Below are 20,576 nucleotides of genomic sequence, written 5' to 3' on the forward strand. Positions count from 1 at the left end.
AGTTAAAGGATGAAAATATGACTTTTTAAGTAAATTCAAAATAGTTTCATTCAAATAATTTTGAAACTGATAAAAAGCTTTCAGAGATTTGTAAAATAATAATAATTTGTAATTGTCTCCCGAATCCTTCTCTTGTAAACATTGTATGGTAAAAAAATCTGAAAATATTAGTATATATGATGTTTGAATATATTCAAATCAAATAGATATTTATTGAAATTGTTTTGTTCTAAAGAGTTTATGTTCATAATGTATATTTTAGCATCTATAATCAGAATTACCTAAATCAAACTTATGTTTGTTTGTCCCTTCATAATAACTGATGGGCAACAAAAATAAGCTTGTTTTAGTACCTGACAGATTGAAGGAAAACCAGCACCTGTATATCTAAGTGGGTAGGTATTGCTGGGCCTTGCTAAGTACTAAGCTTCCACCAAAATGGAATTTTGAAGAAGAATGCTCTGAATGTGGTCAGAAAGTCTCCTACCACCAACCTCTCAAGGATTTTCGCCTCACCTTCTGCTTTTAATGCTCCTTGCTAAACAACCATTACACACTTACATTACAACATCCATGCCTTCTTTGGGATTTGAACTCGAACCTTTTGGTATGGTAGGCAGCGTCATTAACTACTATCCTGTCTGGGTGCTACAGCATAGTGTTGCTATAATGGAAGATGTCTTGTTCTGTGAAGACATGAAAACAATCACAAAAGAAAAAGATGCCTTTCTGCATGTGAAGGAATTCTTTGTGAAGTATGCTCTTTTGTCAATCAAAACAAAATTCAGAAATCGCTTGGATGCTCAAGCAGATATGCGAATTGCTATTAACAATAAAGTGCCACAATTTGAAAAAAAATATCCAATACAGAGGAATCGAAATAGTTATTAATTATTGTTTTGAAAAATTTATGCAAATATTAAATTTTGTAATATTTTTTTTTAGTTCCATGTTTTATTTTTGTTTATTATTAAAATTTGATTACATAACTGTTTTCTTTTTCCTCACCCTCCCTAGAAACTTTGTTAGGGGCTGCAAGAATATAATTTTTTAGAACTGCTAGACATGGAAAAGTTTGGGAACCTGTGTCTTAGAAGATGATATTGTGAAGTTCAGTTTTGAACTAATAAAGAATACTGTATATGTACATATAAAAAAAATCTAATATCTATGTGAATATGTTTCAAACCTGTTTCTGAATATATATATATTCATTTATACTTACATAATACACTTAAAAAAAGGGAAAATAACTAAAGTTTTCGTTTAATAAACTAAATATACATGCAGGAGTAGTGTTTGACCTACTCCACTCTCATGTAGACATTACTCATGCAGGAGTAGTGTTTGAGCCCAATACTGGCATATGTATATATATATAGGAGTGAAATCATTAAGCAACTGGGAAACAAAATAATTTTGCCCTTTACAACATTAAATTTTTTCCATACATCTAAAGCATTCTTAGTTACATTGCTGTCATAAAATCTGGTCTAAATTTTTGTGAAATGTAAGTTAGTACATTGCTTATACCACTTGTCCATCAGAGTTCTTATGCAATCATTGGTTGTATGCATATATTGGAGTTTAAAAAATGATTTAAAAAAACATGTAACTTCAAGTTGCGTAAGTCAGGTATAACTCTACTTGATATGGGATTAAGACCAGGAAATTAGCTAGATGCTTTTAAACATGGACTGTTTATTGTATGACATTCTAACTCGATGAAAAGGAGATTATCATTTGCTTATATTATACATTATACATATCAATAAGTGTGGTGTTAACTTATTCTGAGTCTTTACATGCGGAAAGATCTTGAATATTCATAATAGTGCAACTTTATATCTGCTACTTGTGGTGTTTATGTTGCAGCAGTATAGGTAATTATTTCTTAGATTCGATACATAAAACCCGAAAAGACAGATTCCTGTGGTTTACACCTGCTTTCTATCATCCACATCAGAGCACTTTTGGACTGACAGATTTCAAGTGTCCTTAATGTACTTAAGCATAACAGTAAAAAAATAGCTTATTTGAAGTTCGAATCTTGGCACAAGTGAGTCGGTTCTTCTGAACCATATTGATCAAGTTGCTGCATAGCAATGAATTATCTAGCATTAATATTTCAGAAAACACAAACAGTTCATTGTTTCTGGTAAAAAAAAAGGGGATGCAATGTCACAAAATAAGCGAAATGTAATCACAGAAAAACGCAATGAAGTTCATTCACTATGACATAAATCAACAGTGCTATGTATTAAATCGATGAAGAATTAGCAATTTAAAAAAGACTGGAAGAAAAATAATAGATCGAATAAGAAGCAGACTATATTACTTAAAATGAATGACTCGTAAAATTTCTGGGCTGGCGTAAACATTCAGGAAATGTAGTGTTAGAAGAATTAATGTGCACTTTGAGAATACAGTCAATGCGTGGGAAGGTGCAGAAAGAACATCTATGCATACAACGTCGAATATATAATCTTTGTTTGATCAGTTGACTTATGCGAAAACCGGTTCTTTGGAGAAATCAAACGAGAAACAGTGCTTCAAACGAAACATTTTCGTTTAAGTATAAAATTATCTCGCTAGCTAGGTGAGACGCAGTTTTCAACGAAACATGTTTCAGTTAGGAACACTTCAGTAGTACACTGTTGGCCATTAAAATAGCAACACTGTGAAGAAAAGCAAATACAAAAAAGATATTTATTGCAAAAAGATATGTATGGCATACGACGTGCAGTCTCCTCGTTGCCTCCAGACACATATATGGCCATCAGAATATCACACGCTGAACAGGGACATGTCTGAAAAGACAACATTGTGACATTCTTTTATCCAGCTTTGTCGTTTGGTGCACCAGAATCACTGTCTCTCTCTATGCTGCATTTTCAAGGGAAGCCAAAGTAGCGGTCATCGTGTTGATAGTTCACTCCGCTGCAGGGCTTAAATTTTAAAATTATAAGTGCCGGAGCCCTATGGAAGACCGCCAGCAAAGAGCAATAAAAGTAAATAAATAAATTAAATGACTATTAAACTCATTAATAATTTTAAAATTAAACAGTTAATTATACTCAAATTAATTAATAGCTATTTAATTAAAGTTTATAGATTTTATTCAATTAACAATTATTATATAATTCATTATAATTTAATTGATAATTATTAGATAATTAATTATTATTTATTGAAATAATTAAAACTAAAATAATTGTAAAGCGACAAATTAAAATGTCATAAGCGATTTTTAATATAATTTTATTGCTAAAAATAAAATTTTCGAGTTAAAATTTCTACGGAAATTGTTATTCAGTTACATAAAAGAATTGCCGCAGCCTTCTTATTTAGGGCTCCGGTGCACTCCGGCTAGAATTGTAATTTATCTTGAAAACTGAGAAGTACCAGAGCTGGGCTCCGGTGCAATTTAAGCACTGCTCTGCTGCAAATGTCGAAGCACCGTACGAGCGGATACTCGGCGTACTGCAAACATACCCATTTCCTAACTAATGGTTCGTTATGTGTTTGTGCGGTTTTTTTTCAAGGCTAACCTCACAATATGTCTGTCCTCTCGAGCGTTAGTCAGGAGACGGCGTTGAGATCCTGCATGCCGTTCAGTATGACCCTCAGCAACCCATTGATTATATATTCGCATGACAGTGATTGGATGTCGAGCAGTGCGACGGGCGATATCGCGGAACGATAATCCACACTCTCTATGGGAAACAATCCTGCCTCTACCATATTCCGACTCTTGCTGGTAAGAATTTCGTCTTAATATTTGAGGCATAACACGATATTCTGAGAAAACTCTGGCCGTACAAAGCGCGTTCCGAATGAGAAATCCACTATACAACTTTTTTTATGCAATACGTCAGATGTCTTTTCTCCCTCCTTGCATGCGCTTAAATTCTAATCCATTTGCATACCAAATCTCTTCTTCCTTTCACGTGCTTTTACCGTTCGTCGCATCATTCCTTCCTGGTGTTGCAATTTTAATGGCCAGCAGTGTAGGTGAGGACAAGCTCATTTCCCGAAAAAACAGTGTGCTTATATAAGCCTTCTCTTGTCTTACTTAAAACTGCGTGAGCAAGGTTTATTCAGTTAAGCATATCGACTAACGTGTCAACGTTCTATAACTTTGACTACTTATTTCACAGTTTTGTTTGCATTAGCTAATGAGAATGTATCCGAATACTCAATATAATCCAAATGAATAAATTCGACAGTGACTGCATTACCACTTTCATGGGAACGGACTGATCTTACTGATGCATCGTCTGACCTGAGAACCGGAATTCTGACAAGAGTGTAATACAGTTAGAACTGTATTGTTACTAAGTATTACAATAAGGCATTCAGAATCACCAAAAGGACAGACGCAGAGCTAGAATGGCAGTTTCTGGGAAGGATCGTGGGATAGCAAGAGTTACTGCAAATTAGTTGAAAGCTTCTACCATTCAGCATCACATACCTACATACTCTAGACGTGTAGTTTTAAAAAACAGTGTTGTAAGGAAAAGTGGTTTGAATTTTCGGCGTCTGTTGCAATATCCACAACTCCTAGGCATGGAGAGCAGAACAGAACACTGGAGACGAGCTCCTGCCCTAGATTAACTTTCAGAAAAAATCCTCAGATCTGCAGGAGACCATTCAGGCGGACGTAACTCACGCGGTCTCCTACGGACTTTATATATATAACATTGGACGAAAGATAACGCTCAGTCAATAAAAGTTCCAGCTGGGTACCAGTCCTGTTTCAATGATTATATTTGATGTGTTGTTCCATCTACTAAGTGCACCAGAGGACCGAAGAGCCAATGACCCAATGAAAACGCCTCATATCTAATCATGTTGCGACCTACAGTCAATAGGCAGACAAGACAGTGCCATATGGTCCCTGCAGGTTTTGAATGGTGCCATATGGTCCCTGCAGGTCCTGAATGATGCCATATGGTCCTGAAACATTCTCTGAATGAACGTAGGTTCTAGTCCTGTAAAGACTGATTACACGTGGCCGAAACTGCTTATGTATAGATCTTAGACAGTAGCTTCCCGATTTTCCGACGTAGATCCCCGGAGAGGGGGCATTGAGAGCAACGTTTATTCTGGTGTTGCGGCTGATAATTTTCGAATGTATCGGGTTAGAACTGGATCATGTTCTGCGATGAATTATGATTTTCGTTAGCTTGGGATTCATACGTGAAAGAAGATTGGCTTACCTTAATTCAGCATAGAAGTCCCAGTGAGCTGTGTACCCTTTGTCAACGTAAAACAACCATACCTCTGTATATACTGGCATTATTATCTAGGCAGCCAAATTCTATAATAACCAAATTTGTACTGATCTTTCGCAGCACTTTAAGAGCCCAATGATTTATGGACAAGATCCTGCCAACTTCTGTATTGCCAAAATTATGGCATTTGTCAGCGATCATCCTTGAGCAAGATAATAGCCAGCTGCATGCGGCCAACGCCTCCAAGGAATGTCTGTTTAATATTACAACCTCCCTTTTGCTTGCCAGATCTTCAGTTTTTTTCCCAAAAGTGATATGCATGAGGCGTGTTAGGACGACAGTTTGACAACGCGCATAAACCTGATCAACAATTATAAACTCTTGTCATCAAGTTTCGAAATTATGTTTCAATTTTGTTTCTGAAAGTGCTTATAGGATTGAAACCAAAGAATTGAGTTGGCACTATTTATGTTCGGAAATATGCTCTTCAGCCAATATGAGATCAATTATGCACGGTGACTATCGTTCTCTTGAAAGTTAACATTAGCATCTGGTGGAATAGCATCAATGAAGGAGTGTACGCAGGGCCAATGGTAGGTTCTTTGCCCCACGGTGCAGTCTTTGCTGTCTTAACTTCTGCCGCCCAGTGCCTCCCTAAATTCTAAAAATTTTGTCTTCCCTAAGTGCTACCGCCCGGTACGGCTGCACAGGCTCCGAACCTGGTCCTGAGTGAATGTGATCGGCAGCGATATTGTGGTAAGCTGTAGTGCTAATAGCTGTTTTCTGAGAGCATAATTTCATTGCCGTCAGTGAATAGTTGTCTCTTTTACAGTTGTCTTTTTTTCAATCGTCAGGAGTTCACTTTTAGGGATCTTGGGCCATGTTTATCAGTCCCTCTCCGTGGGTCCTTCGTCGACGTAGGGAAGAGACGGCAATGCATGAGTTGGCTGCTCTACTTATGCGAGTTAATCGGACCTGACCTCCCCCACGCTGCTCACTTATTCTGCGCATACGTTGGGAGTGGAATATGGAGAAAATTAGCGGCCTTCACAGAACTATAAGCACCGTTCTGTTCAGTGCGCGCTCAGGCGCGGTAGGGATCCGTAATGATACTACCAAGGTCTGACTCGGGCTGAGTGATCGCTAAATAGTTTTTAGACACCCTTTGGTGTCACAGCATTCAATGCTGTATGGCTTATTGCCGGGTCGGAACTATTTTAATCTTTATGGCATGGTAGGCCGCCAGATTCGGGCAGAACAAAATATCGCAGATCTGTAGCGACAACTGATGAATGCTTGGCAGAATGTGTCGCAGGATGACATTAGGAACCTCTACCATTCCTTGCCTCGACGAATTAAAGCATGCATTGCCGCCAGAGGCGGTTCGACCAACTACTAACTTGAACACTCAATGGGTGATTGTGAGCCATGAACAGGTACTATAACTTTGACCTTTTAATCAGTTTATTACCTGTGTATGAGTTATACATATATTCAATTTCATCAAAAACAACCACTTCCTTCATGGTGCTTGGATTTTTTGCAAAAGAGTGTAGTTTGTGTTCCGAAGTATGCTCTTCAATCAATTTGAGACCAATTATGCATGGCGACTAAGCGTAGACTCATAGGCTTCCATCGTATTTTCATTTCTCCTCTTGCATGTTTCATGATGATCATATAATTTTTCTAAATGCACACAGCTGATGGTTAAAGTACTCTGCTTTGGGCCGTTAAAATTGCTACACTTCCATATATGGATACGTCCATCATGATGGCTGACGCAGAACCGAGTTTCATCATGATGTTGAAGCAGAACCTCTACAAAGAGGATGTGGTGGTACTCTTGTGTCCAATATCGTCATTCGTCAATCTACTGGTACGTACGCCTGTCTCTGCTGCGTCATCAATTGAAAACCGCAATAACGGTCGCAGTCCTAACAGTTCGTGGTGCTGCAGACGTCATAGCGCGGTCTGTGCAGACACTCGTAGTCCTGAACATGAGGAGCCAAATTCCTGACTCAGGGCACGTAAAGTCATTGTACAATCCCGCAAAAGCCGAGACGAAATGGCTGTCCTCTAGGCGCTAGTGGACCGATAAACCCTCCAATCCTGGAGCAGTCGATTTCTGACAGGTGCTGGTAGGAGTTTTTCGTTTATAATATGTAGGCGTAATACTCAAACGACCGATGTTCAGTTGTGATTTCTAAATGAAAATCGCGGTGTGACTTTACAACTATACACAATACAGATGTTATTCATACCTGCTTTGTGTGCATGCGCTAGAATGCTCATCATTAACTATTTGCACATCCCACCATGTAGTACTTTAGGCAAATTTGACATTTGTTGCATGCCGCAGTCATGGTATAGCAAGTTCAGCAGCTAGCAGTATAATACCAATTTCAAGGAAGAAAGCAAAGTATGACAGTAGGGACTCAAATAGGTGGGAAATATAGTCCTCAAACATGTACTTTGTAGGTTATGTAATCATCAGATCCTGACTAAGGCAAGGGCATACGGGGCAGTTGCCCCAGGCCCCCACATCACAGAAGGGCCCTTAATCGACTAGAAAGTTTATTACTATAAAAATTTAAATATATCTAAAAAGTTCGCGTGTTTGAAGCAGTAAAGCATAGGAGGGTCCCAAAAACGTTTTTGGTAAAGTCCCCATTTAGGCTAAGTTGGGCACTGGCAATCATGCTTCTTATATCATTGCTTCTCATTTTAGTTTGACAACAGCTTGGATTTTTTTCTGAAGTCACATACGGCACATTATATAAGTATTAAGACCAAGCAAAGGAAACAGTGTGATTTAATTAATGCCAAGGTAATCAAGAGTTACATAGCACTAATAATTTACTATTAAAATTTAGAGGTACCAAAAGATATAGCATTGATCAAGAAACCAAGCTGCAGTGTTCTCATATGCTAGCATCCTTAAACCAAGAATTGTGTTCTTTCCTAATAAATAATGCTGTATGATACATGATATCTCTAAATATTTATTACAAATATTACTGTTATGTGTAAAAAATTTGAATATTGACAAAACACTGCCTTCGAAGAACTTAAATTACATACCACGGTAGATTTTGTTTCAATTAACTTAAAGTGTGTAAGGAACATCTGCTAAGAGAACGGATGCTTTTCTGGACGATTTTTGAGATACAGACTTGTATTCATGTTACAATATTTCATTTGCTTGTCAGGACGAACATATTTGTTAACATTCCAGGTTTCAATTGATTAGAATCTCCTGAGAAGTTAGAACAACTTCTATGAATTTAGGATAAATAGGAAAAAGTAGGGGGAAAAATAAACTTACTCAAAATTCTGAATTTTGAGTAAATTGAAAATTTGATTGAAATTTTGATTACAGCACCCAAGGAAATTTGACTTATTAAGAAAAGTTAGTATCCATTTTTGATAAAACTTTTAAGGTATTTCTCCGACTTTCTTGGCATGCCTTCATGATGTAATGGTCTACACACTGGGCGCGTATTCCAGAGGTCCGTTGTTGGATTCCCGGCGAGAGCACTGCTCATTTTTCATCTTTTCTGCTTCCAAAAAAATACATAATATCTCTAAAGTGGCACTCAAACTAAAAGAGTGGTGGATGATGATTCTCCACACCCAGGATTTGGCGAGTGGGTCCCATAAAACCTCAGTCACCTTTTAAAAGGGGAAGTGTATAAGGTAATTCTCCCAGCTTCTTAGCATGCTTTCGTAGTGTAGTGGTCAGCACGCTGGGCGCGTATTCCAGAGGTCCGTGGTTCGATTCCCTGTGAAGGCGTCGCTAATTTTTTACTTCTACTGCATTAAAAAAAAAGAAGAAGAAGAAGAAAGAAACAATATCTCTATAGTGCCGCCTGAACTAAAAATGATGGTTGATGACGATTCTCCACCACTAGAGTTTGGTGATTAATCAACAGTGCCCTTTAAAAGGGGGAGTATATAACATATTTCTCCCACCTTCTTAGCGTGCCTTCGTGGTGTATTGATCTGCATGCTTGGCGGGTCTTCGAGAGGTCCGTGGTTCGATTCCCGGAGAGGGCATTGCTCATTTTTCATGTCTCTTGTTTTAAAATAACTTAATGCCTCTACAAACTCATCAGGGAAAGAGAAATTTAAATTATCACAAATTTTGAATTATCAAAGTTATGTTTGATTTATGAAGAAAAGTTAGTATACATTTTTAAAACAACTCATCAGGGAAAGAGATATCTAAATTTAAATTATCACAAATTTTGAATTAAAAAGTTCTATTGTCTTTTCAAACTATTAGATATTAGAAATAGTATTAGTAAGTCTGAATACCATTATCAGAAGCTCTATGCTAACAGGAATAATTTTTTAATGCCATAACTTCATATCAGTGAAATCTCCCATCTGATAGGTACAATTTTATCTTTATTTCCAACATTAGCAATGAGATTCATTACATTAAAAAAAAGAATTTTTATTTTAAAAAAAGTTAAAAATTTCCATAATTTTTAAATATTAAATCTGAGAACTTTTTTTATGAGATCATGCATTGACAAATTATGTATGAATAAAAAATTCAGGATGTTTATTTCATTAACACATCATGATGCTAAGTTTTTTTTCCCCCTTGAGAAAGTAAATAAAAATTCCATATTAACCATTTCTGAAATGTGAAAAAAATGTAATAATATATACTATTGGATTAAAATTATAAATTTTTATTAAACATATTTCTGAAAATCTTTTAAGCATCATGCATATAGTTTATGTGAGAGAGCAGAAGCAAATAATGAGTAATGAAATAGCAATAACTAAATATCTACACAGTGAAATCTCTGCAAGAAGGGCATCCATGGCTCTTATCTTTCATGGAATCCATCATCTTATAGAGATATTTAAAGCTTAATATTTAAAAACGAATTCTGTGAAGTTTGATTTATGATCTCAGAAACATTACTCATTTTCAGGAAGTGGTTGCCCCAATGATTTCACTGTAACTGTTAAAAATGATCAATAATTATAAATAAGTAAGCAGTAAAATCAAAACTTCTGCCCATTTCACAAACCACTGCATTTAATAATTGTTATTGACAACTTATGTTAGCACACAGTGATGAAATAGCACATATACATATATAAATAGTAAACTATTACATAAGTTATATTAAATGTAATAAAATCTCCCTAAGATGACCATATATGATTCCTGATGATTTTTCAATTTCTGTTTCTTTTAATAGCTTTTAGATTGCTCAAACAAGAAAATAACTATTACTAATGCCCAATAATAAAGCTTTTTTATGTTCTCAGAATTACTATTAACTTTCAGAAGTTTCCAAAATTGTTTTACCAAAGATTTTGTACAATAATAAAATTTCATATGTGTTATATGTTAACTTTTGTTATACTTATTATAAGTAATGTACAGATCATAATTAAATTGCCAGATTAATTTTTCAAACTGCAGATTGGTATTTTTGCTTTCATTGAAAACATCAAAATGGATGTACGTGTAAAATTTGAATTTGTTTGGCAAAGTGAAATTCCAATACTATGTGGATTTGTGCCTTTATGCAAACAAAAGCAAGCTCTTATGATATAAGTCAGTTGCATTTAAGAAATATATAACTTACAATCGTTACACAAAATACAATAAATATCAAACATCTTTAACATGACTCATCCTTGCCATTTTAGGTCAATACTATTTCTTACTGCTGGATAGAAATTTCTATTAAAATTTTACATGCTGGATATGAAGGTTTATATATTCAGGAAAAACATGACTATTGATTTGACCATTTGTCATTTTTTATGGAAATTTTTTTCTATGTAATTTTATTCCATAGTACTGTTTTGTTTTTAAAACAGTAATTTATTCCTCTATTATAAATAAAATGACAAAATAATCATATTTATCACAATATGGTTTATTTTAAACCCTTTTTTATTATTATTACTTATTTTTATTTTTCGCCTTTTAGGGGTTTCATTCTGTCCATCAGAATATATAAGTGAATAGTAAAAACTGCTGTTGAGAGGATGAAGGATAATTGAATTTCTGTTAAATTATATTTAACAGTACATATCTAAAAAAATAGAAATTTGATACAGATCTCCACTTTGCAAAAGAACAGCACTGCTGTAAAATCTTTAATAAGACAAAATGGTAAAAAGTAATGAAGCAGCTAAGGTGAATTTATATAGAAAAACTAACCTTTATTAAAGGATATTATATAGAATACTTTTTTTTTTTTTAAAAAAGGACAGCTATTAAATCATCATTGGCATTTATTTCTGTATGGTTAGCTTCTGTGCTTATGTTTCAGAATATGATGCTAATGTCTGAAATGTTGACTCATACCTGATACTCTGAAGAAACTTATGGAAATGATTCACCGCGAAAATTTTATCCAAATGAAATCATGAATGTTTAGGAATACGCAGAGCTAAAATGTCTTACAACTAGTCCGAAGACAGTATGAGAATTATAATAATCTGCCTGGGGAAAATCTTAAAGCTGATAATGTAACCAAAGTCATAGGTAAGGTTTTCAGTGCCCAGCTGAAGTTTTCGCACCCCCTTTTGTTTGCTAAGAACGGAAAATATTTAATTTTAAAATTTAGTAACATCAGTTTGGCTCCCCTTGGGGGGGGGGGCAAGGGACAGATGTCCACCCTCACTCCCCTCTAGCTATGCCCCAGGAGGTAACAATGAAAAGAATGTTACATGTGAACCACCATGCAAGGAGACCAATTGTCCTCATTTGGTAGACTCTGTCCTTCTTCAAGAAGTGTCCTCCCAACTGTCTTCCTTTTCAATATTTTACAACTAATCTGTTTATCTCTGTATTAGTTAAAGATGCTGCTTCGAAATGTTACACGTCAAAGGTCATGTGATGGTGCAGTTCGAAGAAACACGATTATAAAATGCACAGACAACACATTCTGGGCATATCAAAACATCACGCAGCCACACTTGTCATGCACCTCACACTTTTGCGCACTTTACTTTGTTTATTTTAATGTGTCTATAATATTATAGTTCGCATTTACATCTGATGCAAATACAAATTTCCTTTCACTGTATAATTATTATACTCTGAGTATAATAATTGTGACAATATACTTGCAGAAGACTTGAAAAATGCAGTATTTGTAACAGTTTTATCTGAGGCATCGAATCATAATGAAACAAAATTGTATCCAATAATAGTAAGATATTATAATGTTAACAATGGCACTCACATAAAAATTTTTAATTTAAAGTCTATTGAGGGCAAAGAAATTTTGGTGAACCATCTATACAGAGTAATAAATGAAAACAATTTGAAATATAAAGTTGTTGCACTAACAGCAGATAATACAAATACAAATTTTGGTGGGAAAAGATGCAAAAGGAGTAAATAATGTCTATGAAAAATTACCAGATTTACTCTAAAAGAAAACACTAGGCATAGGTTGTAATACACATATTTTGTCAAATGCAATAAACATGGTATCATCTGCCATGCCAATTGATGTAGAAGTAATAATAACAACAATTTATTTGTATTTTAGTCGTTTTACGGTTCGTGTGACTGCTTTAAAAAATTTTTGTAAAGACGCAAATGTCCTGCTTTGTTCGCTTTTTGTCCTCTTTTTCATTGTAAAAAGAAAAGGGTCACCTTCATTAAATCATTTTCTTATAATATAAATGTTGTCCTTTTTTAAAATCATATCAATTTCTTAAGAAATAAAACATAAATAAAAGAAACAATGATATGATGAATACATAGATTATGTAGATAGAAGTACATGTATATTCGGTGTAAAAAAATGAGTCCATTGGAAACTGTAAAAGAGATGGCAGTGAAAATGTAAAGTGAGTTGTGAAATATCTGGTTGTGCAAGATATAGGAGACAGGTTGAAGACCACTTATTAATATCTAATTATTTGAATCTATAAGATCACTATAATTTAGGTGCCCAAATGGGTCAAAAAGTTAAAAATTTGTTACACTTTGACTAATGTTTAGGATACTAGCTGTTAAAATTGATATCTGCAGATACTTCCTTAAAACTGTTGGTTTCCTTGTTTTTCCTGTTACATCATAATTGGTCCTACTTTTCAGCAGGCATTATATGAAATAAATGTTGTACCATAATTCTGCTTTCCAACTTTCTTCATAAAAGTGAAAGGATGTAAAAAAGAACAACTTTTTAAACAGAAACAGTAAATTTTACATAAGCTGCAATAATAAGTGTAGTTAAATATAGTAACAAGCAATAAAATCTATATCTAAAATTATCTAACATTCTTGCATTTAAAATTCTTTAGTTTTTAGTCATCTAAATTTTCTCAGTAATTTGCCGATTACGCCCTAATTTTTAAATAAAGATAAAACAATTGATATCTAAGACACTACTTAACAGTCTTACTTTTATTTTCAAAGAAAATATATCTATACTTTTTGCAAATATGCAGTTTTACGATTGCAAGGACAAATATTGTAGAAATCAATAAGGAATCTCTGCATTGATGAACTCACATAATTGTTCATTATATATAAAAACAAATTCTGTTAACATGAAAATATATATGTGGACAAGTTTTTTTACATACACAATTCTTTTGACCTAAATATTTATTTTTGATTGATTTCAAAGGTTGCAATCATAAATATTCCACATTCATAACATAATATATAAAAACAAATATTTGAGAAAATGAATAATAATTGCCTTCCTTAAATCTTTTAGGGAAATATGTTTTTAATACAATGTCAGGTTTCTTTTCATAATACAGTGGACATATTCAACAAAGAGTTAACAGAGCGTAATGTTCGGAAAAAACTTGCTTAGCAAAACAATCCATTATACAGTTTTTATAATATTTCAAAGATTACTATACTTGACAATAAAAACGTAATATAATAAAACGTATCTCTCCATTAAATCAGTAATAAATAAGTATCTCTCCATTAAATAGATAATAAAATATAACACAGATTTCAATCTGATTTCATAAATTTCATGCATTTTAAAAACTACTGCACACTCCAAATATTATATACATATATGCCAGAAATATATATTTCTATTTGTGTATGTACGAAGAAATAATGCATGAGTAAAATCACATATCTAATGCATTTTTTGAGCAGACTGATTAGTTTTAATGCATAATGATAATCTTAAGTTCTTGCTACAAACTATACCACTAAAGAGAAGAGTCGTAAATATTTTATAAAAACTTCCCGAAACCCATTCACATGGCAATTACAACATACGTAAAAGTATGATAACAAAAAATAACCAGTACGGCGATAAATAGCCAATTACAATAACCCTTCATTAGTCAATAGCACTCATGTGTCGAGAGTATTTGCCCTGAGGCCGGTAAATATCCGGGTAAGCCTCCTTCGTCGGGTCTCAGATATCAGACAGATTCTCTTAATTTGGATGAAATGGCGATGCTGCCCTCTATTAATGAAAAAGTGAATTATATGTTTTAGAAATATATTTTTTAAGTCTGGTGTTAGAATTATTCAATGCGCGACTCTGAAAACAATGTAAAAGAAATAAATATAAAAAAGACTTTCCTTTAATGATAGTTCATCATGTCATGAAAATGAAACTACAAGATAATTTGTTTTTATTACTCAATTTTATTCTGATACTTTTATCCTTTCTAGTTTTCCATGAAACTTTAACTTTTTTCTCAGGTTTTCTGTTCATAATAACATATTCATTTACTGTCATATTTTTTTTAATACTTAACGTTTCTAATTTGTAATATTTTATTTAATTTCTACATACTATTTTTTTCATACCATTTCAGCATACCCTGATTTTTAACTTATATATATATATTATACTATGTTATATTTCACAAACGTTCCCACACATGCTGTTTATTTGTTACATTACTTAATTTTAGATGCAATTTCACACTTTTTTTTAACGTTATAATGTCCAATATATTCTGAATTTTAACTTCATTTACTTTTTTAAAACATTCTAGTATTCTATACACACTTAAACTTAGTGGTTTGAAATTCTATTTAAAAAGAAACGTTTATTTTTCGTAATCTTAGTTCTTTTACTAAATTTTCTACAAAATTTCTAATTTCTTTCACATGTTCAACAATATCTTCCTTACAATACTGAATATATATATATATTTTTTTTAACTTAAGTCTATAACTGTTAATTGCTTCTCTTACGTTCATGATTTCCCTTCTGTGTTTATATTTCTTAATTCTAGTTTAACTTATTTATTATAACGTTTTTATTTCTGTCTCATCACTCGTAATTCCAACATTTTATCCCTTTTTATTCATTTTAACGATATGGATTGTTTTTGTTTACTCCATATTCAAATATTTCCTTGCAATTTTTAAAATACTTGTTTTATTCTCCGATCATAATAGATCATCTACAGGTTTTACTCAGAAATTTCCATTCACAACTTTACAGTTTAATACCATTTATATGTAACTGTATTTCTTTCTCATATAGTTTTATGGTCCTCAAAGTGTCTAACACCATGTTCAGTTTTAAATCCCGATTACCTTTAAGTGTGTTGATAATTTTCATTTCTAATTTTACAACCACGTTCAGTGTTTCATCCACACATACCAAAATATTTCTTACATCTTCTGATATTTAGTCTATGTCATATTTCAGTACTTCAAAACTTTACAATGCTCACAAGTTTCGTGAGATATTCTTCAAATTCTGTTTTACTTGAAAAAATGTCCGAACTTTCAATACGATGTAAAGTTTCATATTGTTTTAAATTCTCATGCTCACTAAATATTTTTTATCATGATTTACTCTTAAAAGTAACTTTATAAGTTTTCATATCTTTTTAAATGAAAAGAACTTGTGATTATTCACTACAAAATTCTAAGACGAGAAGCTTCGCGACTTTTCAAACTATAAACTTAAATTTCTTAGGACATACACTACATCTGATGTTTCTTTGATGAGATTTCAAATATCTCTTCAGATTACTCGTATTCAAGAAACCTTGCAAATATATCACATAAGTTCAGCGAATAATCGCTTCATAAACTCTTAAATCTTCAACACGAGTGAATCACTTGAAGCATATACTGCATTGTAAACATATAATACTTAAAAAATTGTTACAAAAAATAAAAATACATTCATTTTACCAAGAAGCTTTTCTATTTAAATACATTTATTTATTTCCAAAGAACAAGTTTCTGTATTATACATAAAATATACTTAGAATTTTCTTTCTTTAGTTAATATCAAATTAACAGCAATATCCATTTACTGACATTTGATATAGATATTTGCTTTAAAATTAAACTAAAATTTCAATATATTTCTATCAAAAAAAAAAAAAAAAACATAAGGAAAAAAAAATAGTCATAACATCAACCAAACACAGAAATTTAAATGGAATAGCTGTACTTATATTAATGCATTTTTATAATCTTCATAACATTTCGATTCAAAAAACCTATCACAAAATAAATGAACAATTTTTTTCTGCCTTAAAGAATCTCTTATATTTTAAAAATTAATACATAAAAATATATCTTCACCAATATATTTAATACTGTCATCAACACTTATTATAATGCAATCATGTCTTGTTTGTGAAGGATGATTTACAATGAAACCTTCGCATTTAAGTAGTTTTTTAATCACTGATATTAATTCAGTTTTGATAGAGTTTATGAGTTCTTTAAAAGGTTCATCATCATCACTTGCCATATCCGAACAATTAATTTTACATTTGATTTGCAACGGTAAAATAATTTCAAAAATACTTTTATATAAAGTATTAGATACATCAGGAATAATTTCTTTCAATTTTTTTAAAATATCACAGTTTACTTTTAGGTATGTAGCTTTTAGTTTAAAAGAATTTTCATCTTGTTTAAAAACTTGTTGAAAAATGCACTCACCTTCTTTGTTGAAAACTACTAACTCATTATTGCAAATGATGCTGGTACTTGTATAGACAAGATTAAATTCATATATTTTTGAGGAAAATTCTTGCCATGTTGCAGAAGTTATAACAACACCGCGTGTAGTAGGGTATAATATTTTATATTGTTCCACACATTCACGTAGATGAATGTTCATTCTGTTTTCAAACTGATTTATAGACGCAAATTATCCCCAACCAAGAGTCCACTGTGCAATCAACTTCGAACTTTCTTTTTTCTGTTATTGATTATTCGGCATGAAGATATTTTCAGGAACAGATTTCATATAGTGGACAAACCAGTCATCCTCTGGAAGTTCATCCTCATTATCTTCCAAGCGTCGTTTTTTAATTTTCGAAATTTTTATGTTTCGGAATGTGATACTAATTCTAGGATCTTTAACATCAGGTTGAGAGGGTATTCCGTGCATCCAAAATTGATTCGTTGGTAGTTTCATTACAAGGAGAGTTCCATGAGTTAAGTCCACGCTTTGAGATGTGAAATTTCTCCTGGTAAATACCATTTGACGTTTTGCACGTAAACTGATGATAGGTATATTATTTTCAAGTTCGAGACAAGTTTCATTGTCTTTATGAATTGAAATTTTAGCACCTCCATCAGGATAATAGTTCAATAAAGCAAAATTATATTTTTTGCCAGTTATCGTTTCAATATAATCTTTTACATTTAGAAGAGTTTGAGTCCATGGTTCTGCACAAATGCTCGTTCCAGAGAATTCGTAACTAAGTCCTTCATCACCAAAACCTAGTACTTTTCTTCGTGGAACATACTGAGTCCCATTAATTTCAATACTAATATTTTTAAAATCATAATTTAATAGTTCGTCTAACAAACGATTAGCTTCATTTCGTGAATAAAATTCTTCATATAATTCCACATTTAACTCTGTATCACATACATTCCTCACATTCGCTTTTGAATCTAACGGCAATTCTGAATGATATAGAAATATGTAGCATTCTTAAATAGCAAAAATTATCTAAAAAATACATTAGCGAAATGATTTCTTCACTCTGATACAATAGCATTCATGTCTTGTTTGCAAAGCCAGCCTATCGGGCGTCATATGTATATTGCGTTATCATGATAAGATAGGTTAATGGAAAACTCTGATACACTGGCTTCGCAAACAAGACACGAATGCTATTGTATCAGAGTGAAAAAATCATTTCGCTAATGTATTTTTTAGATAATTTTTGCTATTTAAGAATGCTACATATTTCTATATCATTCAGAATTGTCGTTAGATTCAAAAGCGAATATGAGGAATATATGTGATACAGAGTTAAATGTGGAATTATACGAAGAATTTTATTCACGAAATGAAGCTAATCGTTTGTTAGACGAACTATTAAATTATGATTTTAAAAATATTAGTATTGAAATTAATGGGACTCAGTATGTTCCACGAAGAAAAGTACTAGGTTTTGGTGATGAAGGACTTAGTTACGAATTCTCGGGAACGAGCATTTGTGCAGAACCATGGACTCAAACTCTTCTAAATGTAAAAGATTATATTGAAACGATAACTGGCAAAAAATATAATTTTGCTTTATTGAACTATTATCCTGATGGAGGTGCTAAAATTTCAATTCATAAAGACAATGAAACTTGTCTCGAACCTGAAAGTAATATACCTATCATCAGTTTACGTGCAAAACGTCAAATGGTATTTACCAGGCGAATTTTCACATCTTGAAGCGTGGACTCATGGAACTCTCCTTGTAATGAAACCACCAACGAATCAATTTTGGATGCACGAAATACCCTCTCAACCTGACATTAAAGATCCTAGAATTAGTATCACATTCCGAAACATAAAAATTTCGAAAATTAAAAAACGACGCTTGGAAGATAATGAGGATGAACTTCCAGAGGATGACTGGTTTGCCCACTATATGAAATCTGTTCCTGAAAATATCTTCATGCCGAATAATCGAGAACAGAAAAAAGAAAGTTCGAAGTTGATTGCACAGTGGACTCTTGGTTGGAGATATTTTGTGTCCATAAATCAGTTTGAAAACAGAATGAACATTCATCTACGTGAATGTGTGGAACAAAATAAAATATTATACCCTACTACACGCGGTGTTGTTATAACTCCTGCAACATGGCAAGAATTTTCCTCAGAAATATATGAATTTAATCTTGTCTATACGAGTACCAGCATCATTTGCAATAATGAGTTGGTAGTTTTCAACAAAGAAGGTGAGTGTATTTTTCAACAAGTTTTTAAACAAGATGAAAATTCTTTTAAACTAAAAGCTACATACCTAAAAGTAAACTGTGATATTTTTAAAAAAATTGAAAGAAATTATTCCTGATGTATCTAATACTTTATATAAAAGTATTTTTGAAATTATTTTACCGTTGCAAATCAAATGTAAAAACAATTGTTCGGATATGGCAAGTGATGATGATGAACTTTTTAAAGAACTCATAAACTCTATCAAAACTGAATTAAATTCAGTGATTAAAAAACTATTTAAATGCGAAGGTTGCATTGTAAATCATCCTTCACAAACAAGACATGATTGCATTATAATAAGTGTTGATGACAGAATTAAATATATTGGTGAAGATATATTTTTATGTATTAATTTTAAAAATATAAGAGATTCTTTAAGGCAGAAAAAAAATTGTTCATTTATTTTGTGATAGGTTTTTTTGAATTGAAATGTTATGAAGATTATAAAAATGCATTAATATAAGTACAGCTATTCTATTTAAATTTCTGTGTTTGGTTGATGTTATGGCTATTTTTTTTTCCTTATGTTTTTTTAATAGAAATATATTAAAATTTTAGTTTTAATTTTAAAGCAAACATGTATATCAAATGTCAGTAAATGGATATTGCTGTTAATTTGTTATTAACTAAGGAAAGAAAATTCTAAGTATATTTTATGTATAATACAGAAACTTGTTCTTTGGAAATAAATAATTAAATAGAAAAGCTTCTTGGTGAAATGAATGTATTTTTATTTTTTATAACAATTTTTTTTAAGTATTACAGTCAAAAGTCGTTAATCCGGATTCGTCGGGACTTCGGCGATGTAGTGTATGTCCTAAGAAATTTAAGTTTATAGTTTGAAAAGTCGTGAAGCTTCTCGTCTTAGAATTTTGTAGTGAATAATCACAAGTTCTTTTCACGTAAAAAGGATATGAAAACTTATAATGTTACTTTTAAGAGTAAATCATGATAAAAAAATATTTAGTGAGCATGAGAATTTAAAACAATATGAAACTTTACATCGTATTGAAAGTTCGGACATTTTTTCAAGTAAAACAGAATTTGAAGAATATCTCACGAAACTTTTTTTTTAAATGTTGCCGGTGTTAAAAGAAACAGAAATATGCTGATGATGATGTTTTGAAACAGC

This window comes from Stegodyphus dumicola, chromosome 6 (assembly GCF_044657685.1).
Source record: "Stegodyphus dumicola isolate Sdum_Otavi_A_Nest chromosome 6, ASM4465768v1".
Classification (NCBI taxonomy): Eukaryota; Metazoa; Arthropoda; class Arachnida; order Araneae; family Eresidae; genus Stegodyphus; species Stegodyphus dumicola.